Raw genomic sequence first — 26,194 nt, forward strand, 5'->3', positions numbered from 1 at the left:
CTCAAAGGTGAAAGTGTCTGTTTTGATGGTAAAACTCTGAGGAAACCCGCTCTTATCAAATGAACCTAACCACAGAAACCTGTTTTTTACTCAGTTTAGTTTAAGCCATTGGGCGAGATCAATCCTCAGGCAACTGTAGAGCGTGTATAGTTGATTGAGGATTGATAACAGTTGTACAGTTGAGATTTTGTTCATTATTCGTGTATATAAAAAACTGAAACATTAAGTTTATCCAGAGCTACTCCTGGGGATTGTAGTAGTACATTGAAGAGATGGAGGAGAACCCAGAGAAACCCCACAGTTGGCTCTTCGGGTGGCTCTTTTCTTTACATTGTAATTATGGGTAGACAGAAAACTCTTGAACCAATTTAATACTCTACCATGAATGCCTATGCCACTCAATCTGGCCAACATGAGATCATGGTTGACCAGGTCAGAAGCACAGGAAAGATCAAACTCAATAGCAATTAAATTCCAACTTTGGCTTAGCAAAGATTTTCCTTTTGCAATAATAGAACCCACCATCATCTTGGTACTATAATGCTTTCAAAAACCAGACTGTGATGGATGCAAAACACTGTATCCAAGTAATTTTCCAACAGCTTGGTAACTTAACCCTCCATAATTTTCATGAACAATGGAATAGATGCAACAGGGCAATAATTACTCATTACGTGTAAATTCCCTCTGGGATTTTTAGGAATTGATGTTAAAACAATGTCGCTTCAGTTTGCTGGAAAAAGGCCGTGATCCACACAACCATTCAACCATGTGGTCAGTGAAGTTAGAAAGGCGGTGCTAACATTGTTCATTAAATGAACTGGGCATAAGTCAAAACTACAATTAGATTTAGCATACCAAGCTAACAGAAGCTTAACTTCCTGGTCCGTCAGTGGTTCAAAATTTCCCATATACGGTTCCACTCACTACTTCAAGTTGCAAAGTGCTACTTGATTGTAGCTGAGTCCGAATAGTTCCCACCTTGGCTGTAGGAGTGTTCAGACCAGATTCTAATATTAAATTATCAACATTTGCCATTGGATGCATAGATACTAAGGAGGTGCATTCTGGATATTATATCTGCCTTTTGCACCTCCACCGAGTCATTGATAAATGTCAGTTAACTATTTGAGGGAGCAATTGTGTTCCGTTCTCCAGGTATTTTATATGGTCTTAAAGTAAAAATTGCACTTTAGGAGTTTGACCCTTTAATTGGCTGCTGCTGGTATCCATATGATTTTCTGTGATACAGTGCTTAGATGTGTAAGTGCCAGTACTTAACACATGTAGCTTGCAACAGTTGGGACTTCTACGTGTAAGTGCCAGTACTTAACACATGTAGCTTGCAACAGTTGGGACTTCTACATGTAAGCACCAGCCTTTGTATGTACGAGGTACGGGCTTCCAGCTGTCATGTGATGCTGCTCTTTTTTTTAACATGTATTTTCACTAACTGTTTGCTTCCATTGCACATTTAGAGGAAATACTTATGTACTTCCCTTGGACCTATACATATGTTATAAAAGGCTCCTTATTCATTGAGCCTTTTGTAAAATAACCAGGAAATTGTGAATGTCCCCTCTTGGAGGTCCCATTTCAAACCCATACGTCCTATGCAAAATGGGGCTTAATACTTTGCTGCCTACTGCTATGAATTTTTTTTGTCCGCACTTACACTTTGCAATTTTTTAAAAACAGACATTAGAAAATTGTGTCTGCATTAATTTGTAGGTGAGCATGCTTTAAATCAGTTCTGTATGCACGTAATTTGTAAGGTGTATTGTATAAAATGTATGCTATCAAATGCACATCTCTATTCTGCTTGTCAAAATGATGATGGAAATGCCATCCTTTGAAACATGCTGACCCAAGCACATTTGCTTTACTGGTGCATAGAGATGTACTTGATGAGTTAACGCTAACAATAGCTCTAACCTGTTTACATTTTGAAGTGTCTGTGAACTTTTGACTAGATTTCATTGTTTCTAGTTTAAGACATCAGTCAGTAATAGATATTGTTCTATGGGCACTCAGGTTTTGTTATTAATTATTGTTTTGTATATTTGAAAATTATGTATGTTTTATATTTTTCTCCACCTTGGCACCAGTGGATTATAAATTAATATACCATAATCCATCATCATGTTAAATACGGGACTTCCATAATATTTAAAACTGTGTGGACTTTCATCCTATTTTAGAAGTTAATGCCACTTGTAATATTAATTCTTCAGCATTTGCATGCAGAGTGTGAGGTGGAAGTGTATAAGATCACAGATGTTAAGAAAAAGGAATTGTTGAAGAGAGAGAGACTTCCAGCTCCCCAAGAATTCAGTTTCCATGTTTATCTAACAGCTCTTCCTGCTTTGTCCCAGAAGGAGAGAAGTAGTACGGGATTCATAGAGACTATTCTATATTCATTGTGTGCAGTCTGTCACTTGCAGCAAGACAAGAAGTGTGAAATTGTGCACCTGTCTGAAAAGAAGTAATTACTACCTCTTGTTACAGCTTCTGCTGCTCTTGCTTCAGGCGCAAGCACTTTCATACTATATATGCTGATTGGCATACAAAATTATTAGTAGTGCAGTTAGTTTGGATATATTCCTTTTCTAACTAGAGATGTAAGGTCTAAGAATTGCTGGATGCCTCTCGATTCTTATTGACAAAGAAGGCCTTTGTTTGTCATCCTTTCGAGCTTGAGTCCTGCTGTTCTGTTGCTGCTTTGGACTTTTGGAATTAATAACTCTGCACATGATGGGGGAAGGGTGTTTCTCAAATTATCATCATAGGGGAACAGCACAAATAATTCTGTTAAAAAATAATCACATTATTCACATTTTAACCTGCCTCTCAGGCTTATTTTCGAAAGAGAAGGGCGCCCATCTTTCGACACAAACCGGGAGATGGGCGTCCTTCTCCCAGGGTCGCCCAAAATCGGCATAATCGAAAGCTGATATTGGGCGTCCCCAACTGCTTTCCGTCACAGGGACGACCAAAGTTCCCGGGGGTGTGTCGGAGGCGTAGCGAAGGCGGGACTTGGGCGTGCCTAACACATGGGCATCCTCGACCCAAAATCAAACAAAGAAGGGCGTCCCGGACGAGCACTTGGACGACTTTACTTGGTCCTTTTTTTGTTACGTCCAAGCCATGAAAAGGTGCCCGAACTGACCAGATGACCACCAGAGGGAATCTGGGATGACCTCCCCTTACTCCCTCAGTGGTCACTAACCCCCTCCCACTCTCAAAAAATTCTTTAAAAATATTTTTTGCCAGCCTCTATGCCAGCCTCAAATGTCATACTCAGGTCCATTGCAGGAGTATGCAGGTCCCTGGAGCAGTTTGTGGGTGCAGTGCACTTCAGACAGACGGACCCAGGCCCCCCCCCCCAACCTGTTACACTTGTGGTGGTAAATGTGAGCCCTTCAAAACCCATCAGAAACCCACTGTACCCACATGTAGGTGCCCCCCTTCACCCCTTAGGGCTATGGTAGTGGTGTACAGTTGTGGGTAGTGGGTAGTGGGTTGGGGGGGCTCAGCACACAACGGAGCTATGTAGCTGGGAGCAATTTGTGAAGTCCTCTGCAGTGCCCCCTAGGGTGCCCAGTTGGTGTCCTGACATTTGAGGGGGACCAGTGCACTAGGAATGCTGGCTCCTCCCATGGCCAAATGGCTTGGATTTGGTCGTTTCTGAGATGGGCGTCCTCAGTTTCCATTATCGCTGAAAATCGGGCGGGGGGGGCAACCATCACTAAGGACGACCATCTCTAAGGTCGACCTAAATTTCGCGATTTGGGCGTCCCCAACCGTATTATCGAAATGAAAGATGGACGCCCATCTTGTTTTGATAATACGGGTTTCCCCACCCCTTCACTGGGGCGTCCTGCGAGGACGTCCTCAGGAAAATCTGGGCACCCCTTTCGACTATGCCCCTCTCTGCCTCTCAGGATGGTAAAGTCAGAATTTCAACAAGCATGGGCAGAGAGGAGCTTGTTTGCCATTGGAAGTTAAAATTAAAACCTGCTTATTGCTTAAGATAGCTATTAGAGCCGTTGTCACCAGCAAGCTTGAAGAATGGAGGCGAGATTCCTGAAATTGTAGACAGTGGATAGAATTCGAAGAAGGAGAAGGTGGAGAAAAAAAGCAGCAATTAGGGTAGAAAAGTGCATTGGAACATAGGCAGCACAGTGAGTCACACTGATTTTCTCTTGCTCCCTGCTGTCCTTTGTTCTACTATTCGCCCTCTCCCCCCCCCCCCCCCCCCCCCGAGAAATGTTCACCCCTAACCCATCCACTGGAGTACAACAGATTATTTTTTGTTACTTTCTGGTGTTGTTTTGGCATTGTGCTGTTGCAGTTCTATGAGCTCAAGTACAATACAATGCCCACCACGTTCCTTCTTTTTCTTTTTTTTTGGCATGGTTTGTGTGTATGAATTCTTCACATTGCCCTTACCATGGCTAAAGGGATTCTGCAGCTGATCTCCAGATTCTGCAGCTATAGCAGCTGCTGGGATTTCGGGCTGCAAAGCTATATTGCAAAAATTTGAGCTGACAAGAGTCCTTCTCTGAAACCTGGTACTGCCCATCAGCAAATGCTCCCCCCTTCTTTTTTTTTTTTTATGCTCAGCCATGTAAGAAAATGAAACTTGTTGAAATGCTCCAGCAGCATCCTGAAAGGGGCCATTGTGCAAGGAGCATTCCTGATTCAGACAGAGAATGCACCATAATGTCCCTCCCTGTATTCATCTCCCTTCTCCTTTGCTGTTGGACACCACAGGTGCAGACCTCTCTGTCCCTGGCTTTACATAAGAACATAAGAATAACCATTCTGGGTCAGACCAATGGTCCATCTAGCTCAGTATCCTGTTCCAACAGTGGCCAATCTAGGTCACAAGTACCTGGCAGAAACCCAAATAGTAGCAACCTTCCATGCTACCAATCCCAGGACAAGCAGTGGCTTCCCCACGTCTATCTCAATAGCAGACTATCAACCTTTCCTCCAGAAACTTGTCCAAGCTTTTTATAAATCCAGATACGGTAACTGCTGTTACGATATCCTCCGACAAAAAGTTCCAAAGCTTAACTATTAATTGAGTGAAAAAATAATTCCTCCTATTTGTTTTTGAAGTGTTTCCATGTAACTTCATTCAGTGCCCCCTAGTCCTTGTACTTTTTGAAAATGCAAAAAAAATCGATTCACTTCTATTCATTCTACATCACTCAGGATTTTGTAGACCTCAATCATATCTCTCAGCCAACTTTTTTCCAAGCTGAAGAGCCCTAACCTCTTTAGCCTTTCATCATATGATAGGAGTTTATCCCCTTTATCATTTTAGTCACTTTTCTTTGAATCTTTTTTAATTCCACTGTATCTTTTTTGAGATACAGTGACCAGAACTGAACGCAGTACTCAAGGTGAGCAACTTTGTTAAAAGCTTTCTGAAAATCTTGGTACTCTACATCAACCGGCTCACCTTTATTCACATGTTTGTTCACGTCTTCAAAGAAGTGAGACAAGACTTCCCTTGGCTGAAATCATGCTGACTCTGTCCCATTAAACCATGTTTGTTTATGTGTTCCATAGGCTTATTCTTTATAATAGTTTCTACTATTTTACCTGGCACCAAATCCAAGCCCCTTGGTCGTGGGAGGAGCCAGCATTCGTAGTGCACTGCTCCCCCTCACGTGCCAGGACACCAACCGGGCACCCTAGGGGGCACTGCAGTGGACTTCAGAAATTGCTCCCAGCTGCATAGCTCCCTTACCGTGTGTGCTGAGCCCCCCAAAACCCACTACCCACAACTGTACACCACTACCATAGCCTTTATGGGTGAAGGGGGGCACCTAGATGTGGGTACAGTGGGTTTCTAGTGGGTTTTGGAGGGCTCACTTTTACCACCACAGCACAAGTGTAACAGGTAGGGGGATGGGCCTGGATCTGCCTGTCTGAAGTGGGGGCTCAGCACACAAGGTAAGGGAGCTGTGTACCTGAGAGCTTTTTCTGAAGTCCACTGCAGTGCCCCCTAGGGTGCCCGGTTGGTGTCCTAGTATGTGAGGGGAACCAGTGCACTACAAATGCTGGCTCCTCCCATGACCAAAGGGCTTGCATTTGGTCATTTCTGAGATGGGCGTCCTTAGTTTCCATTATTGCCGCAAATCAGAAACGACCAAGTCTAAGGACGACCATCTCTAAGGACGACCTAAATGTCAAGATTTGGGCATCCCAGACCGTATTATAGAAACGAAAGATGGACGCCCATCTTGTTTCGATAATATGGGTTTCCCTGCCCGTCCTGCATGGATGTCCTCAGGAAAACTTGGGTGCCTCTTTCGATTATGCCCCTCTATGTTACTTAGGCGTAATCTAAGGAAATACTACTTTACGGAACGGGTGGTGGGTGTATTGAATTACTGCCCACTGGAGGTAGGAGAGATGAAGATTGTATCTGACTTCAAGAAATCACATAGGATGTTTGAGAGAGGAACGGATAGTAGATGCTATGGATGGGCAGACTGGATAGGCCATATGGTCTTTATCTGCTTTCATTTTTTATGTTTCTGTGTTTTGATGTAAAAAAGGAATTTAATAAAGGAAAGCCGTATGGTGGGTGAATTCTAAGCACGTGTGGAGACGGGAGGATTAACCAAAAGGTTCTCTGACTGAGACTGTAATGATTGTGAAGCTCTGTAGAGGATCAAATGGTTTGACAAATACATAAGAATTCCCTTGTGAAAAGCAGTATGGGCAAGAAGCAAGATTTTGTACTGAATGCAAAAAAAAGCCTGGGAGCAAATGGTAATGGCTGAGTAATGGATTTGCATGATCTTATCTGTCAGCTGAATGTAACTGTTTCACAGCTGCTTCTAAATATTTTGTAATTATTTCAGACTTGTCCTGCTTCCTCCTTCTCCATCCCCTTCCCCCCATGTTGCTGGTGCTCAACATGGGGGGAAGGGGTCGTTACCTGAACTGGCATTGTCAGTAGAGATTGACACGGGATAAAGTTTGTCCCCATCCCCACCCCATTCCTGTGGGTTTTATCTTCGTCCCCACAGGTTCTGTCCCCATCCCTGCCCCATCCCCATCGGCTCTGTTCTCATCTGCAGAAGCCTTGAACACTTATGATTTTATACTTAAATCTTTTTGTTAAAGTATAAAAAGGAACAATATGCTGTTCAACAGTTGTGTATAAATTACAAATAGAAAACAATAATAACAATGAGCAACTATAATAAACCCTCCCACCTCCACCACCCTCTACCCTTCCAACCCTAACAATTGCTGACTTCTACTACCCCAAGGAATCCTAATCCACCCTGTTAAAATGTCCAGGGGTACAAAATACAACCTGTTCTGTATGCCCTAGAGGGGAGAAATATGCCCTATGATACACTGTTATGATTTTTTTAAAATCTATGGATGGATAAGAAGTCATCAACAATCTCAGGATTCAGTCTAGCTCCCCTGTCTTGCACAGTCCCCCCTACAATGCAAGATGTCTTCTTAGCAGATAGCAGGGTGTACAGGATCCCCCATGCAAATTATGTTAACTGTGGCCAGCATGTTTGCTTGTTTTTTCAAAAAATAAAAATATTGTTGTCTGCATCAATCAAACATAAATAACAGTCCAGTTCATTAACAGGCTTCAAAGTAGAAAGTGACACGGGGACAAAGTTTTTTTTCCCATCCTTGTGGGCTCTGTCCCCATCCCCGTCCCTGTGGGATCTGTTCCCGACCTGTCCCCGCAGGTTCTGTCCCCGTCCCCGTGGTTACTGCAGGCCCCCGTCCCCGTGTCATTCTTTAATTGTCAGAGCATGCTCAACATCAGATCCAAGGTAATGGAAAGTTAAATGACTTGTCGAGGGCTACAAGGAGCTGTTGTGAGATTTACTACTACTACTGCTACTTAACATTTCTAGAGCGCTACTAGGGTTACGCAGCGCTGTACAGTTTAACAAAGAAGGACAGTCCCTGCTCGAAGGAGCTTACAATCTAAAGGATGAAATGTCAAGTTGGGGCAGTCAAGATTTCCTGAATAGAGGTGTAGTGGTTGAAAAGGATCAAGACACCCAATTTCCCCCACAAAATCTTCCAAAAGCTTTCCTAAAAATGGTGTAACAAACTGGATGATAATGACTGAAATTTCCTGGGTCTAATCCCTCTTCCTTTATTTTCAGTTGGCACTTGTGGCTTCCAGTTCCCAGTCTGTGCTCCTTTCCAAGATGCTATAGAATCTACTTGGTGCATCGGGCTGAGAACCAGGGGAACTGAGTTCAATTTCCACTACAGCTCCTTGTGACTCTGGGCAAGTCACTTAACCCTCTATTGCCCCAGGTACAAAAACTCTGGGGTTGATATTCAACCGGTGTTATTCCTGGAAATTCAGTGCCAGGCTCCATCCAGGCTCCAGCATTGAATTTCCAGGTTTCCAGTAAGTGCAATATTCACCACTTAACCAACTATAGGGCATTGCATAAAGATAGGACTGAATTTTTTATGTGGACCTCTTTATAGAAACAGAGAAAAATGTAGGTAGATAATGACCATATGGCCTATCCAGTCTGGCCATTTATTTGGTGACCTTGACCGATTAAGAGCCGCTGAAAATGAACAAGTGATTTAATCAGCCAAGAACTGTTTCTGGCCAGTTAAATCGCTTTGAATATTGACCCCTTAGATTGTGAGCCCACTAGGGACAGAGAAAGTAGCTTTATGAAATGTGTAAGCCACTTTTTTAAATTGATTTTTCAAAACAGAATCTACAAGTATAGTACTTGAATGAAAAGCACATTTAGCAAAAAGATCTAAAACAAATACTATTAAATTTGAAGAAAAATTATAGTTCTACAGTCCACTAATAGAAGATATATAAACCACTTTGTTCAACAGAAAGATGGTATATCATACTTTTATATGCATAGCAATGCATAGCATCTCGTTTTATAGACATTCCCAGGGGCAGAGCTGTCTGTGATTATAGAACACAAAACCTGGAAAATGATGGTATAAGGCCTATCCAGTCAGCCCAACCATGCCATCAACTAATCTCTACTACTACTACTACTATTTAGCATTTCCATAGCGCTACAAGGCGTACGCAGCGCTGCACAAACATAGAAGAAAGACAGTCCCTGCTCAAAGAGCTTACAATCAAATAGACAAAAAATAAAGTAATCAAATCAATTAATGTGTACAGGAAGAAGGAGAGGAGGGTAGGTGGAGGCGAGTGGTTACAAGTGGTTACGAGTCAAAAGCAATGTTAAAGAGGTGGGCTTTCAGTCTAGATTTAAAGGTGGCCAAGGATGGGGCAAGGCGTAGGGGCTCAGGAAGTTTATTCCAGGCGTAGGGTGCAGCGAGAAAGAAGGCGCGAAGTCTGGAGTTGGCAGTAGCAAGAGACGGGAACAGATAAGAAGGATTTATCCAAGGAACGGAGTGCACGGGAAGGGGTGTAGGGAAGGACGAGTGTGGAGAGATACTGGGGAGCAGCAGAGTGAGTACATTTATAGGTTAGTGGAAGAAGTTTCAACAGGATGCGAAAACGGATAGGTGGTGTTGAGACATCCAGACAGCAATGTCAGACAAGCACGCTGAAACTTTGGTTTGGATGCAAGGTGGGATATCAGGGGTAGAAAGGTAGATTTTGGGAGTCATCAGCATAGAGATGGTAGGAAAAGCCATGGGATGAGATTAATGAACCAAGGGAAGAAGTGTAGATAGAAAAGAGGAGGGGACCAAGAATAGAACCCTGAGGTACGCTGACAGGCAGAGGGATAGAAGTAGAAGAGGATCCACCAGAGTGAACACTGAAGGTGCGGAGGGAGAGGTAGGAAGAGAACCAGGAAAGGACAGAGCCCTGGAATCCAAGTGAGGACAGGGTTTCGAGGAGTATACTGTGATTGACAGTGTCAAAAGCAGCGGAAAGATCAAGAAGAATGAGGATGGAATAGAGACCTCTGGATTTAGCCAGTAATAGGTCATTGGAGACTTTAGTAAGCGCAGTTTTGTTTGAGTGGAGAGGGCGAAAACCAGATTGTAGTGGGTCAAGAATAGCATGTGAGGAGAGAAAATCAAGGCAGCGGCAGTGAACAGCACGCTCAAATCATTTGGAGAGAAAGGGAAGGAGGGAGATGGGTCGGTAATTAGAGGGACAAGTAGGGTCGAGTGAAGGCTTCTTAAGGAGAGGTGTGACCACAGCATGTTTAAAGGCAGCAGGGACAGTTGCAGTGGAAAGTGAGAGGTTGAGAATGTGACAGATAAAAGGAATAAGAGCAGGAGAGATGGCATTAAGAAGGTGGGTGGGAATGGGATCAGAGGAACAGGTGGTACATTTTGAGGAAGAAAAGAAAAGTGTAGTTTCCTCAATAGTAACTTCAGGAAAGGAGGAAAGGGAATGAAGGGGGAGGAGAGAGAGGGGAACGGACTAGTGGAGGGAGAGGTGGCGAGGTAGAGAATGCAAGGTTTATCTTTTGAACCTTGTCGTGAAAGAATTCAGCAAGGGTCTGAGGAGATAATGAAGGGGGAGTTGGGGGAGGGGGCACCTTGAGGAGAGAGTGCAATGTGGTGAAGAGAAGTCGAGGGTTAGAGCCAAGAGAGTTGGTCAGTTGGATATAATAATCCTGTTTGGCTCATAAAAGAGCAGATTGGAAGAAGGTCAACATGAACTTAAAGTGTAAGAAATCAGCAAGGGCCCGAGATTTCCGCCAGAGGTGTTCGGCGGAGCGGGTACAGGAACGTAGGTAGCGGATATTAGAAGTCAGCCAAGGTTGGGGTTTTGTACGCCTTATAGGGCGGGTCATCAAAGGTGCAAGAGTGTCTAAGGCAGAGGATAGAGTATTGTTGTAAGAAGAAACAGCCTCGTTGACAGACGTGGATGGTGCCACAGTAGAGAGAAGGTTTGAAACATGGGAGGATAGAGATGAAGGGTCAATATCGTGAAGATCTCTGTTGTCCTTTCCTCTCTCTTAATGATCCTCTGTGCTTGTCCAGTACTTTCTTGAATTCAGATACAGTCCTCATCTCTACCACCTCCATTGGGAGGCAGTGTGTCACGGAACCTGGGATGGTGAGCCCTTGGGCTGCAGCCAGGCTGCAGCAGACAGTCGTCTGGGGAGGCGCAGAGCAGAGGCGAACCAGGCACTGAATACAAACAGGATAACCGACATGGCAAATAGACAGAGCACACTCAAGACAAGCAACAAGCACCACCAGAAAAGGGAGATAGACCACTCAGGTGGGCCTCACGGCCGAACCGGAATCCACTCGTACAGAGTCCAAGCGTACGGGCCTCACTGGGCCGAACTGGAACCGAATCATACCAGAGGGAAAGGAAAAGAAAAAGAACGGAATCTCTTGAGCAAGTACTTCTGAAGCAGTGCACTAAACAGAGCCACAAACAAGGGGTCAAACGACCTTACACACAGGCACAAAGAAACTGAAGGGGAAAAGACAACCCCACTTAGACTCACATGGTAGAAACAACAAATAAAAGATAAGAAAACCACACAGGAAGGCAGCACAGGACTGGGCTTAGAACCACAGCTATAAATGAAAAGTCTTAACCAAGTCAAACAGACATCGCACAGAAAGGTAGCACAGGGCTGGGCTAGTAGTCCCAGCTAAACAGAAGAACCACCCACTCAAGCACAAACAGAACCAAACAGAAAGGACACTCAGGGCTGTGCTAGATCCACAGCTATAAACGAATAATCCTAACCAAGTCAAACAGCAATCACACAAAGAGGTAACTGAAGGCTGAGCTAGTAGTTTCAGCTAAACGGAAGAGCTGTCCACTCATGCCACACAGAGAGGCAGATCAAGACTGAGCTAGTAGTCACAGCAAACAGAAGAGCCACCCACTAAAACAGAATCAAACAGAGAGGATGCACAGGACTGTGCTAGTAGATAGCTAAATGGAAGAATGGCCCACTTGTTTCACACAGAGAGACCGCTCAAGGCTGCGCTAGTTGTCACAGCTAAACAAAAAAGCAATCCACTCAAACACAACCAGAAACCTCACAAAGAGAACTCGCACAGAAAGCACACAGGAAAAACTCAAGACAAGGCCACACAGAGGAACACTCACGGCTATGCCATACAGAACTCAAGGATAAGGGAAGCCACTCATGAGGGTACACTCTAAGCTGTACCATACAGCACTCAGGGAAAAGGGAAGCCACTCAAAGGAATACACTAGGCTGTGCCACACAGCACTCAAGGGAAAAGGGAAGCCACTCATAGGAATACACTAGGCTGTGCCACACAGCACTCAAGGGAAAAGGGAAGCCACTCATAGGAATACACTAGGCTGTGCCACACAGCACTCAAGGGAAAAGGGAAGCCACTCAAAGGAATACACTAGGCTGTGCCACACAGCACTCAAGAGAAAAGAGAAGCCACTCATAAAAATACACAAGGCTGGCCACATAGCACTCAAGGGTAAGGGGGAACCAACTGTAGGAATACACTGTAGGCTGTACCATACAGCACTCAGGAAAAAGGGAAGCTACTCATAGAAATACACTCTAGGCTGTACCATACAGCACTCAGGGAAAAGAGAAGCCAATCATAGGAATACACAGGGCTGGCCACGCAGGACTCAGAAGTAAAGGGAACCCATTCATACAGGGCTCAGGGCTGTGCCGAAAGGCATAGCATAACAAGAAGACCAGTTCCCTCAAAATCAAACAATAGTACAACAAGAAAAAGGCAACGCAGGAAAGCTCCCTGGGTCCTTATAAAAGAGTAGGCTGATGATGTCACAAGTAGGAAATGAAGCAGAAGCAGGGAGACCAAAGGGAGGTTTGGCTAACAGGAAGAGCAACAATAGGAAAAAAGGCAGACTGGAGAGGTCACAGAGCTAGATACAGAGAAACAATAGGTCTGAACATAAGGGCACGGCCATAACCGTGACACAGTGCCGTATATTCCTCACCCTTTTTATTTCCGTAGATTTTTCCTGAGTCAGTCCCCTTTCACCTTCATCCTAAACACCATGGTTCAAGAGTTTCCTTTTCTATTTTTGCCTATCATGGAGCAGATTGGGGGGGAGGGGGGGGATTCTATAGGCAAACATAAATGTATATGCTTCATTTTATTTGAGTGTGCAACATAAGCACCTATGTGCCTTCACAACCTGTAAACAAAATTATCATCTCTCTATGACACAATTTCTCATTTCCGTTTCAACTGGAGAGGGGATGGGAGGAACCCAGGTTCCACCATTCAACAAGGAGGAAAATCTGCAGCCTCCAAAAATAACCCTTCCGAACTCTGTCACGTGCCCCATGCACTTATACTCACCTATAAATATAAGTGGTCCAAGTCCAGTGAAAACAGGTTTGTAGACCTCTGGAAGGCTGTCAGTCCATGTTCTTCTCCCAGTGCTCCCATATGGCTGCCAGGGAGCGCTGAGACTTGATAGAGGAATGATCCTGCATATCTTCATATACCTATGCTGCTGCCACCTGGACCTTGTGAGAATGGATGTGTTTGAAGGATGGATGTGTTTTGGGGGTCACCGGTCTTTCTCTCTTTCCGTGGCAGTTCCTTTTCTTCTGCTTTAGACTGTCCAGATACATGTCCTCAAGGAGACACATAGGTTGGATGGATGGACAGACATTGCCTCATTAAAAGGCACTTTCACATTTTTGGGGGGAATTCATCTAAAATGGGTGCTAATTCAAAATTAATTATGAAATGAATTGAAAAAGTTGTCCTCATGCTTGAAGAACAACTTTTCAAGAAGTACTTTAAATATGATTGGTAGCAAACATCTCAGATATCTCCATGTTGTCGTGGGTGACTCTTGTTTTTCTTTCTTTTTAATAAAGATAGCAAGTTCCTTGGGGTTAAGCAGTAAGAATACTGTGTGAACACTAGAACTGCACTCTAAGCCGAAACAAAGGATGTGGTATTCCCAGACCTTTAATATGACTGAGTTGCAAAATAATAGTACAAGCCCAACTGTTAATGTAAGCTTGAAAATATCAAATAAGACACCAAATGCTTATGTGCAAACTGAATTGGTCCTTGTGTTCTGAAGACCTCAGCCAGGAGGAGTGATGGAGCGCATAGTTATTCCATCAGCCCCTCTTCTGTCATCACCGATCTTCATTATTTTTTGTTTTTATGATTTTTTGTTTCTTGTAATAATCACTCTTCTTTCCTTGGTATATCACTAAGTATTTTCAAAACATTTCAAAACAATGATTATTCCAATTGGGATTCTTTTACTTATCTTCAATTTGTTGACTCTGGGGGAATTTTAAATCCGACATGAAAGCATGTTTCACCATCCAGCTGTATCAAGGATCCACCCCCTAAAAAGCTCTCCTGCCATTCTTGCCGACATTATACCTTTGACAGGGGCTACCATGGGCGCCGCCAGTAGTTCCAGTCCTAGCACGCACCATTTCCCATGCTGAGGAAAATAAGGCTCAATTTGTTTGGGGGGAGGGGAGGGGTTACCCGACAGTAATGAACCCTAATGGCAGGGCCGTGCCTAGGGTCTCTGGTGCCCCCCTGCAGACTATCGGTTGGTGCCCCCCTCCCCCCGTCCAGCAGAGCAGGAACAGAAGGGAGCTGGCAAGTAAGCCGGACCTCAGGAAAAAATAGCACTGTATGTATCCCTCATTAATAAGTCTCTGACTCTAAAGTTTAGCAATTTCATTAAAGCAAAATGTATTTTCACATATCACATCCTATCCAAAGAGAATGTTTTATATATGTCACCCATCTGTGGTAAAACTTCACACAGTATCAAAATACCTCTAATATGTAGTCGTGCCAGCCGAGGAAACTGTGCTCAGCTCACAAGAGACAGAGTGAACATAAAATAAAACTTCATCCTTAAAAGATAATATCGGATGAATGCATGAAGGTGAATATGAATTCCTGTGAATGGAATCAGTTTGATTTACAATAAATCCAGATACTACTCCCTCATATATATAACAAAAAATTATTTAAGTGGAATGGAATTATTTGACTGTACTGGTAAACAGAAAGAAATACTCTATTGCATTCTAATCTCCTTTGCACCAAAGGATATAATTCAGATCAAACATTGATCTCTGATCAACTATCTCAGATCAAATATTTATTTTAGATCAAATATTAAGGTTTCCTTGCTTACAGTCACTTAAATCTACCTAGCCTTTATATAGCTTATAGGATTTAAACACTCTTAAACTGAAATTCACCCTTTTCTATTCTTCATAAACTTCAAGTAATCCTGAAATATTCAGATCCTTTTCTCACTAGAGAAACTTCAATCGCCACCAATCTCTTTTCACTTATATTTTCTCATTTACCACAATCAGGCACTCTTTTATAACTTCAGTCAACAAACACAGGAAGTCACAGCTGGATGTCTCTCTTGGCAAAGGACAGCTCTCACTCTGTTCACTTCCCGGGCAGATTTCTTAACAGAAGCTGATCATCCAATCAGAGAGCTCTATTTGAATGCAGATTAACATACAGACACTCATGGGAATGTTTAGTGAAAAACACCGGACTAATTTGCATATGATTTAAACAAATCTGAGCATATGACAACCAAGTACAGACTCCCAGCACCTGAATTCTGCAATTAGATTTAAGGCAAATACTTTTAAAACTTATTTTTAGCACTTTTAAAATTTCAGGTTCTCTTTAATTTGAATGCTGTTTCAAGCTCTGAAACTCACCCTGACTGAGGAGCTAGCCCCAAACCGAAGCATAAATAGCAATCTGGTTGTATTCTCACATAACTTGAAGAGTGTGCCTGCCTCAATTAATACTGCTCCTTTGCATGAAAAGGGGAGAACAGCTGAGATAGGAGAATCACAAGTTCAGGTGAAAGATTTTGCAAGTGAGCAGAAGGACGGCAGGGCAGTGGCGCCCCTCGAAGGCAAGCGCCCCCCCCCCCCCCCCCGCGGCGCTTACCTCGCTTACCGCATCAGCACGGCCCTGCCTAATGGATGGTGGTAAGGGCTCCCTCCCCCTGCATGACCCATGGTAAGAACAATCTTGCTACCTGGCCATGTATTTTTGCAGCCTTTTTACTAGCTTTAGTAAAGAGGGCCTCACCTCAGCACGTGGCAGAATTGGCTGCTGCTGCTACCACAGGGCCCTTTTTACTGCAGCTTGGTAAAAGGGTCCCTTACTTTGGGAGAATAGAGACAAATGTTAACATTTTATGTGTGTCTCCCACTCTGCCTTAAGAATAAAATAGGAAAGGCGAACCCAGCCAATTAGAAACAAAAATACATTTCAATTTCTGGTTCTCTACAAAGACTTTTGCTGGCAGATTTTTTTTATGAGAGATGATGCATGACACAGATGGTTCTTCAGTGTTACAAAATGATTTTAAGTAGACATTTTGGGATTATAGCTACTTCTGTCTAGGTTGGTAGACAAATATTCAGATTGAAGTCAGAAAACTGAAAGTACAAATATTTTTGCTTAGCAATTCGTAGAGAGGCTTATTTCAAGCTAAGGTAATTCACTGGATTTTACAAGTAGTGTTTGCCTGAGAAACAGAAAGGGATTTTTTGTGGATTTTTGTTTTCTCTTTTTTAATCCTAGGCAATTAATTCTCTTTGAAGAGATTGCTCTACTGGAGTGTCAGATTCCTCTTCCTTCCCTCAGCTTCTGTCCACCCCCCCCCCCCCCCCCCCGTTCAGTTTTGCTATATATACTGACTGCCCAATTAGAGGCTAGGTTTAGACAGATACATTTTTTGGAAAGGAAAAATAGGGAAATAATTAGTGCAGAGGCCCTTTTACTAAGCTGCCTTGAAAACTAATGTGCACCTAGTGCAATGTGCAAAAGTGTTCTGTGTTAATTTTGCCATTTGTGCGTGGTATTTTTGGGGAAGTGGTTGTATCAGGCAGAAAATGGGTGTGGACGCATTATTTAACTGATATTACTGTCATGCTGTTTACCATGCCCATAACGCAGAAAGGGAATGGGACTTGATATATGTGGTTTTTGCAACTACATTCAAAGTGGATTACATAATATATAGAGGTACTAATTTGTACCTGGGGCAATGAGGGTTAAGTGGAACCCAGATCCCCAGGATCAAAGTCCACTGCACTAACCTCTAGGCTGCTACTCCTTAGTACCATCTAGGAGGTGGTAAGGGCTCCTTAATGATTTTTTTTTTTTTTAAATGGCCACACACTAATGCTAATATTAATGCGTGGCCAAAAATTCCACAAATAGAAAAATTGCCTATTTTAAGGCCGCTCTAGAAATGTACTTAGAATGCAGGAAAGTTCTGCATTAGGGCTAAGCCTATTTACAAACACAGCTTAGTAAAGGGCCCCTCAATTGTTGCTTATTTGTGAAAGAGCACAGTTAACTCCTGTAACTCAGGATTAAAGTGTATTTATAGAGCAGTTGGTCAGAAAGCTCCTTTTCTATTTTATATTGCAATGGTTTCTGAAATTAGACTGATCTTCATGAGCGGCTTAGAATTACCAAAATAAAAACAAGAGAGGCCAGTATTCAGCCCACTCCAGTCGGTGGTTTTTAAGCCACTGACAGAATTAAGCCTGGATATTCAGTGTCGAGCCATGTCTGGGCAGCAGTACAGAATATCTGCAGTCAGCTGCCAACTTAGGGACCTTTTTACTAAGCTGCTTTAAAAGGGGCCCATGCTAGCAGTGACAGCCATCTTTGCCATGCACCAGGGCCCCTTTTACAGCGGGGGTGAAAAGCTTGAAAAAAGAAATGGCCATTCGGTAAGTTCGCACTTGATGTGCAGCCATTTCAGGGGAACATTTACAGCCACCCATTGAGGTGGCAGTAAGGGCTCCCACGCTAACCCAGCGGTAAATGGGCAGCTTGTGACGCTGCCTGATTTACCGCCAGGTAACCCCCTGCGGAAATATTTTTGAAATATTTCCGCTAGCACCAGATATGGTACGTGCTGGGGTGGAACTACCGCTGGCATCTACGTTGGGCCAGCAGTAGTTCCAGGTTGCCACACGGCAACCCTTTAGTAAAAGGACCCCTTAGAAGTTAAGTGGGCACTGACACCTGCGTAGCTAAGCAGGCAGAGTTGGGACTACCTTTTGTGCACTCCTATCTTCTCACTTAGCTCTGCAAACACCTGCACTGAACATAATCAGCTTCTCTCTGACTCCACCCATGGCCTGCCCCAGCATTAATTGGGCATTTCTACAACAGTCAGAGCTGATATTTAGCAGCACTGCCCAATGGGGTGTGATTTAACTGGACAGGAGCCTCTCGTTAAATCACTTTGAATATTGGACTCAAAATGAATAGGATTTTCTTGATAGTTTTGTTCTTTGTCTAATCTTAAACTGAGCATGAAAGAGATGCAGTTGCTGTGCTGTTTTGATTGTTCTCAGGGGAAAGCAGTTTACCTGATGTAGTGGTGCTTCCTGTTTAATGTACTGTGTGAGACAGAGACTCCAAGGGGAGTCTTCTAGACAAAGTCCCTTCCCAATATTTCCTTTCCTATTAGCAGGAACAGAAGTTGTTCAGATATTAAAATGTTTGGCAACTGCTATATGTGGATGATCTTATCCTTTTTTCCTTTCTTCCAGTAGGTCTACAAAGAGAACCTTATCAAAATCAGGAACCCTAAAAGAAAAATTAGAGAAGAATTATGAATGTCAACAAAAAGCCAAAATATCACTAGCTCAAAATGTAGTTAAAGAACAATTTTTTTTTTAATTTTATATTTATTAGGTTTCCAAGTTATATTCAACTTCAGTCAGTTTCTGATTAAGGAATAAGAACTCTATTTATACCAGAACACCATATATATCAAGAGAAAAAAAATAAACTTAATCAACAAAATATGGATCCAAGATGATAGTAATATACCAAGGAAATTTAGACACAGTCTATAATTACTGTTAGAAGCTAGAGAAAATGAAAATTCAGCCAGCCAGCTTAGACAATATAGAGGGGCATAATCAAACGGCGCCGGCGAAATTGATCCCCGGCGATCTATTTTGGCGGCGCCGCAACAGCTGGCCGGAACCGTATTATCGAAAAAGATGGCCGGCCAACTTTTGTTTCGATAATACGGTTGGGGCCGGCCAAATGCCACAGATCGCTGGGTTTGAGATGGCTGACTTTGTTTTTCAGCAATAATGGAAACTGGAACCGGCCATCTCAAACCCGGCCAAATCCAAGGCATTTGGCCGTGGGAGGGGCCAGCATTTGTAGTGCACTGGTACTTCTGGATGTTTAGATCTTGCTGATCAGTTATGTTCTGACTTACTTGTTCAGGAGTGCTGTATTTTGTGATACTGTTTTGAGAAATGTTCAAGAAAGACTTCATACAAATGAAAAAAGTCCCTGCCGTGCATTTTCCCTTGATGGCCGTCCCTGAAGTGCACTTCCCTTAATAGCCGTCTTTTTCGCCGAAGGTGCACTTCTCTTAATGGCCGTCTTTCTCCCTGAACAGGGAAATCAAAAGTTTTTGCACACTGCTTTTTTTGTAGTAACAGTGGGATTTAAACCAGCCACCTCTGCATTACAAGACCAGTGATGTAACCACTTGGCCATAGCTCCACTTACTTGGGTGTCCCTCCCTTTTGATTATACCCCTCCAGGTCTCTCTCAGCCACTCACAGACAGCTTAACGCACTGTGATTGGCTGAGAGAGACCTGAAGGGGTATAATCAAAAGGGAGGGACAGCCAAGTAAGTGGAGCTGTGGCCATGTGGTTACATCATGGCTCTTGTAATGCAGAGGTGGCTGGTTCAAATCCCACTGTTACTACTAAAAAAACTGTGAGCAAAAACTGTTTTGATTTCCCTGTTTGGGGAGAAAGCCGGCCATTAAGAGGAGTGCACTTTTGGAGAGAAAGACGGCCATCAAGAGAAAGACGGCTATTAAGGGAAGTGCACGTCAGGGACGGCCATCAAGGGAAAATGAACAGCAGGAACTTTTTTAATTTGTATGAAGTCTTTCTTGAACATTTCTCAAAACAGTATCACAAAATACAGCACTCCAGAACAAGAAAGTCATAACATAACTGATCAGCAAGATCCTTTTTTTTTTTTTTTACGAGCTGGCCGACTGGCTTCCCCTCCTAGGAAGGAAATGTTTTAAAGTTTTTTTTTTTTTGGGTGGGAGGGGGTTGGTGACCACTGGAGGAATATGGGGAGGTCATCCCTGATTCCTTCTGGTGGTCATCTGGTAAGTTTGGGCATCTTTTTGAGACTTGGTCGTGAAAATAAATAGACCAAGTAAAACCGGCCAAATGCTCGTCATCGCCGGTTTTCTTTTTTCCATTATCAGCTGAAGCCGGCCATCTCGTAAGCACACCCACATCCCGCCTTCACTACCCTGCCGACACGCCCCCTTGAAGTTTAGCCGCCTCCGTGACGGAATACCAGCGAGTGTGTCCAAAAATCGGCTTTCGATTATACCGATTTGGCCGGTTTTAGGAGATGGCCGGCCATCTCCCGATTTGTGTTGGAAGATCGCCGGCGATCTCTTTCGAAAATAAGCCTGATGATGTCTTTATCCAAGTCCATCAGGAACCTTTCTAGAAACAATATAATCTAGTAAATGTTTAGGTTCTACAAAAAGAAAATTAGCAGTACAAGAAGTCACAAAACAACGCCAAGGAAATCTGAGAAAAAGTACCCTCAAGGGCTAGAACCCGAAGCCACAAAGCCAAGAACTCTTTACACCTCTTTTGGGTTTTGCTAGATAAATCAGAATAAGCCCTTACTTTGGAACCCATAAATATTACATCAATTTTCCTGAAATAAGAATGCAAATCCAGATTTCTATCATGTTCTAGAGCAAACGAGTCTAACAGTGTTCTCTTTTCAGTCACTACCTCAAGTGAGCTTTCCAGAAAGGCAATCAGTTCCATTGTCCCCTGAGATATTCCTTTCACACTTTTTCTCCCTAATGGCAAGGTTATGTAAGAAGCCTTAGTTATAGGTGGTATATTAGTATTTGAGAAGTGCAAAACTTCCATCAAATACTTTTGTAACATTGCGACTGGGCTTATCACCGGGGACATAGGAAAATTTTTTAAAAGGGTAGGTTCAAAAGCCCTACTTTGAATTTCTAAGTATTCTGATTTCTTCAAAGAGCTCCCTTTAACAAAGACTTGAGCTTTTACTGAAAATTTAAGCTCTTTAAATTCTGCCTCCACCTTACTTATACGCTGTGACTGTTACTTTTGAGCATCCATCTGCTCCTGAGTTGTTGGGGTTGCAAGCTAGTGCAGCCGGCTTGGTAATGTTAGGAAATTCTGTGGATACCCTTGTGGCATTAAGGGAAGCCAAGTATATGTAAATTAAGGGAAGCTACCCAAGGTCTAGAATCCTATTTTTCTAACTTTTCAGTGAAAGTTTCTGAAGATTTAAGGAAAGTTATGGATTTAACTCAAGAGCAACTTTTAAAATCTTCCTAAATAAACCAGAAGCTGAGCAAGCCCTAAAATTATATATAACTTTATCCTGAGATTAAATGCATCTGGGAGTTTTAAATTGGCTAGAAAGACACTAAAGTGAAACATTTTAATATACCTATATACAACAAAGAAACCACTAGAAAAATACAAGCTTGCAGCAAAATAACTATTAAAAATTTGTGATTTACCATCAAACAACCATCTTGTATGAGAGGGATATCTGAGGTCTGTCATTAACCTCAAACTGTACAGAAAATAGACATCCTATACATTCAGTTCTGTAAACAAATATTCTGAATCACACCCTAGTAATGGATGCAGAACATAATTAGGGTACTTCCCCCATAGGAGCCAAGTTTTCAAAATGATTAGGGGTGCTCAACTTGGCAAAATTACTAGCCCATAAAAAGGAAAATAAAGCATGGTGGGTTGTGAACAGTAAGGCCAATCTGCATGAAATATTTACAATACACAGAGGTACCAGATTTGAAGTACCGTCACACTTCAAAAAAAGTTTTATAAAACAATGTGAATTTACAAGTAGTGAACTGCATCCCTTTCCTTATTCTAAACTTGACTCTTCTATAAACATCTCTAAAGAGGGTTTTCTTCCTCGGTGCAAACTTACCAATCAATTTTAAAAAAAGAAAAGAAAAATATATCTAAGAGGAGAAAACACATCAACTCTGTGCCAACAAAATACACCCATAGGAACTAAACCTCACTGTTCACCCACTGCTTTCCTCTCTCACACCATTGTAAATGGAACATTGCAAGAATTCCCATTAAACCGAGCAAGAAGTAAACTAAACATTACCTCGTGAGCAAGTCGGGAGCAGCTGCGGAAGGAGGATCGGTCAATCAGGACTCCTTCAGGAGGTGGGAGGCTTTGATGCCGGCTGCTGCACACTGCACTCATGTGTTCTTCCAATCAACCAGCAAACTGTTCCAGCCCGGAACTCAGCCCTCACCTGCACCCCAGACACATTGACACCGACATGAGTTTTCCTCATTCAGCGGTGGGTTCCTGCTCTCTGTCTCGCTTCTTTCTATTGGCTGTGCTAGCTGCGGACATTGTCACATCTGCCTCACTCTCGAGCTGTATACAGTGCTCTCTGTCTCAGTTCCAGGATTAAAAAAAAAATTATTATATTAACTTCGGTGTCAGGTTTAGACTCAGGGCCTTGGACCAAGCAGGGACAAGCAGGGAGGAGCAAACAACAACACTGCTACCGCCGCCAGCCATGAATTTTGAAAGCACTTTTTGCAGTACGGTTCTGTGCCAGAGCAGCAGCAACATTTAGAGCTCCATTGCATTCTGGGTCGGTTGACTCGGGCCCTAAAACATTGGGGGTGCACAGAATCGATGCCTATGCTTCATCTTACTACTTAACACGCACACATGCTCAAATTCTGGTGTCCTCTGAAATAACAGAAACACAAACTCCCTCTACTACCAGGCACATTGAGGCTGATGCAGAAATCTATGCAGTAGAGATGGATGGCTGAGCTCATGGCTTAAGAACATAAGAGTTGCCTTACAGGGTCAGACCAAGGGTCCATCCAGCCTAATCCAACAGTGGCCAATCCAGATCACAAGTACCTGGCAGAGTCCCAAAAGTAGCAAGATTCCATGCTACTTAACCTCAGGCATGAGCAATGGCTTTCCTCCAGGAATTTATCCAAACCTTTTTAAAACCAAGCTACGTTAACAGCTCTTACCACTTAACTCTAACAATGAATTCCAGACTTTAACTATACATTCAATGAAAAAATATTTTATCCTAATTGTTTTAAATGTGCTACTATGTACCTTCATAGAGAGTCCCCTAGTCTTTGTACTAGAGTAACCAATTGATTCACCTCTACCTTTTCCACAACATTCATGGTTTTATAGACCTTTATCATATCTCCCCTCAGCCATCTCTTCTCTAAGCTGAAGATATCTAACCTCTTTAGCCTTGTCTCATATGAGAGTCTTTCTATCCTGTTAATCATTTTGGTCACCCTTCTTTGTACCTTTTCCAGTTTCACTACATCTTTGAGATGTGGTGACCAGAATTGCACACAATACTCAAGATGCAGTCTCACCATGGAGTGATATAGAGGCATTATGATTCTTTGATTTATTTGTTACATTTGTATCCCACATTTTCCCACCTATTTGCAGGCTCAATGCGGCTTACATAGTACCGTAATGGTGTTCGCCAGTTCCGGTATGAACATTCTCTATTCCTTTCTAATAATTCCTAAAATTCTGTTTGCTTTTTTGGCTTCCACCACACACTGAGAAGAAAATTTCAGTCTATTGTCCACAATGGCCCCTAAATCCTTTTCTTCGGTGGTGACTCCTAATGTGGATCCTAGCATCAAGCAAATATGATTTGGCTTATTCTTCCCAATGTGCATCACTTTGCACGTGTCCTCATTAAATTTTATCTGTCATTTGGATGCCCAGTCTTCCAGCTTCCCAAGATCTTCCTGCAATTTCACACAGTCCGTGCGCAACTTAATTGATTAACGAGCCAATCAGCACTGATAGTTGAGCAATAGCAAGCAATTATCAGCACTAAATGGTCACTGTTAGATTAATTTTTTTTTATGCTCGAGTATTTTTTACTCAGTTCTATTTACAGTTGCACTGGTTGCTGATTGAAGCCAGGATTCTATTTACATTTGCAGGCATTACAATTTTTTTTTTAACTGGAGACAGTCTGAGCTATTTAGTAGCACTTGTGAAGTTTAAAGATTTCAGGAGAAATAGAAGATCATATTGGTCTTCTCTATTTGCAGTTCCCTCTCCTAAGGGGACTGAACCGAGGGGGCTTATTTAAACAATCGATGATGTCTCAGGCTCCTAATATTTGTAACTCCTTTGCTTTAAAACTAGATCTGAATAGCTATGATCATTTTTAGAAATATTTGAAGACTGTTCTTTTAAAAAATATTGTTAGCTAATTTTTTTCAATCTAATTAGATGGTATAATTGTAATGCCTGAGGTTTGTCTCGGTTCATTGCTCTTTTTACTTCATTGTAAACTACCTAGAACTTATGGGCTAAGCAGTCTAGAAATTCAGTGTAATGTAATGATATCCGCAGGTGCTGTTAGTGCTCAGAGGTACTTCATTTTGTCTTTAGGACTCAGAGAGTGTGTTTGCATGCTCTACTGTGCTTCTGGTGATATTTTGTGATCTTGGTGTGTGCTCTGTCCCAACCCCATATGCATTTCATTTAAATTCTTTCTCTGCTGCTCCTGCGTATTCCCTCTGACCTATACCTGCTCCACTTTTGTTCATTCCTCCCGTCCCACTACCTGCTATCCCTATCCCCCTACCTTGTTCCCCACCCTCACCCCCACCCTGTATACCATCCCTATATGCAAGTCGGTGTGTTTCTCTGTGTGTGGGTGTTTCAGTATTAGTGTGTGTGGTGGTGGGGAGGTGCAGGTTGCTACAGCCTTTTCTGTCTGTCTTTGGTGTGTCCCTATGAGTGTTGCTGCTCCATTGTTTGTGTGTGAGTGTTTGTGAGTGCAGCGCAGAGTAATAGCAGAGCTCTTCATGTTCTAGGTGAGGGCAACAGAGGAGAGGGAGAGGCCGAGGACAGGTGCAGAGGGTGTACAGGGGGCCTGACTGATGAAGAATGTGTAGCCTGTTACTGCTTTAATTTAAAGATCATAGTGCACCTGTATGAACAGCTGCAAGAAGACCTGGAGCCTACTGCTTGAAGGTGGAATGCCCTGCCAGTCCATGTGAGAGTGACCACAGCCCTGGCCTTTCTAGCAAGTGGCACTTTCCAAACACCTCTAGGAACTGTAGCAGAAATCAGCCAGCCAGCTGCCTCATGCATCATCACCCACTTCCTTGAGGCCTTTTTGAAAAGGGACTTCCTTTATATCCAGTTCCCCATGCATGAAGCAGAACAGCAAGAAACCATGATGGTGTTTTATGAGTTTGCCCAATTCCCATCTGTGTTGGGTGCTATAGATTGTACATGTGTGGCCCTCAGGCCACCTGCATTCAGTGTGCCAGAATACAGAAATTGAACGTCCTACTATTCCCTCAAAATGCAGGTTGTCTGTAAAGCAGCACTGGAGATATGTGTGCCAATTTTCCCAGATCCTGCCACGATACCTATGTCCTTTCACATTCTGGCACCCAAGGCACCTTTCAGAGTGGAGAAATCAGAGGGGGATGGCTACTAGATGAGGAGCATCCTACAACCTGTATACCCTTCTAATCATAGACTACATCTTTCTCTTTACAGGTGTGTGACCAGTGTGGGCCCACTAGTCTGGAGGATGACACAGAACACACTTGTAGCTACTGCCAACACACTACAAAAGTGTATGTACCTTCTCTAGCATCTTCTCTCCTCTCAATACCGGTGACTGTGGCTATACCCTCAGGAGCTGGCTGATGACCCCTATCCCCAGAGGTGGTCAGATATAATAGGACCCACAGTGCTACCCAGGGAGTACTCAAGAGGACATTTGGCCTTCTGAAGACCATATTCTGGTGCCTAGATCGCTCTGGGGGTGAGCTTTTGTACAAGCCAGCAAAGGTCTGTGAAATCTTCATGGCATGCTGCATACTACAAAATCTGGCGATTACAAGATGTATGCCAGAACCAGAGAAGCAGGCCAGAGAGGAGAGTGACAGTGAGGATAAGAGACCAAAAGTACACCAGGAGGATCTGCCATCTCACCTGGCACATCAGACAGGCTAGGAAGTCTGAAATAACATAATCCAGACACATTATTTGTGAATATGGTGAGAGTTTTTATTATG

At 43.1% G+C, this 26,194-nt stretch overlaps 1 protein-coding gene across 5 annotated transcripts in view; it reads left to right on the forward strand.

Annotated features, from left to right (window-relative positions):
• The window catches only part of NDST2 (N-deacetylase and N-sulfotransferase 2), a 619,227-nt gene that overhangs the window by 467,560 nt on the left and 125,473 nt on the right, over positions 1 to 26,194 (forward strand). For 3 of the 5 annotated variants that reach the window (XM_030203391.1, XM_030203394.1, XM_030203395.1), the window contains one exon: positions 25,671 to 26,176. The exons of 1 other annotated variant lie outside the window; for it this stretch is intronic. The gene's annotated coding sequence lies outside the window, so the exon portion shown is untranslated. The remainder of the gene's footprint in view (positions 1 to 25,670; positions 26,177 to 26,194) is intronic. One more of the 5 variants, XM_030203392.1, reaches the window with a different exon arrangement.

Source organism: Microcaecilia unicolor, chromosome 5 (assembly GCF_901765095.1).
Source record: "Microcaecilia unicolor chromosome 5, aMicUni1.1, whole genome shotgun sequence".
NCBI classification, from domain to species: Eukaryota; Metazoa; Chordata; class Amphibia; order Gymnophiona; family Siphonopidae; genus Microcaecilia; species Microcaecilia unicolor.